The following is a 704-nucleotide window of genomic DNA, read 5'->3' on the forward strand; positions in this document are numbered from 1 at the left end:
GATGATGTTGTGAAAGTGATGCACTCAATATGTCAGCAAATTTGGAAAACTCAGCAGTGGCCACAGGACTGGACCAAAGGTCAGTTTTCATTCCAATCCCAAAGAAAGGCGATGCCAAAGAATGTTCAAACTACTGCACAGTTGCTCTCATCTCACATGCTAGTAAAGTAATGCTCAAAATTCTCCAAGCCAGGCTTCAATAATATGTGAACTGTGAACTTCCAGATGTTCAAGCTGGATTTAAAAAAGGCAGAGGACCAGAGATCAAATTGCCAACATCCACTGGATCATCAAAAAAGCAAGAGAGTTCCAGAAAAACATCTACTTATTCTTTTGACTATACCAGACTCTTTGACTGTGTGGATCACAACAAACTGTGGAAAATTCTGAAAGAGATGGGAATGCCAGACCACCTCACCTGCCTCTGAGAAATCTTTATGCAGGTCAAGAAGCAACAGTTAGAACGGGACATGGAACAATAGACTGGTTCCAAATAGGGAAAAGAGTATGTCAAGGCTGTATATTGTCACTCTACTTATTTAACTTATATGCAAAGTATGTCATGAGAAATGCTCGGCTGGATGAAGCACAAGCTGGAATCAAGATTGCCAGAAAATATATCAATAACCTCAGATATGCAGATGAAACCACCCTTATAGCAGAAAGTGAAGAAGAACTAAAGAGCCTCTCAATGAAAGTGAAAG

Source organism: Bison bison, unplaced genomic scaffold, assembly GCF_000754665.1.
Source record: "Bison bison bison isolate TAMUID 2011002044 unplaced genomic scaffold, Bison_UMD1.0 scf7180017857776, whole genome shotgun sequence".
NCBI classification, from domain to species: domain Eukaryota; kingdom Metazoa; phylum Chordata; class Mammalia; order Artiodactyla; family Bovidae; genus Bison; species Bison bison.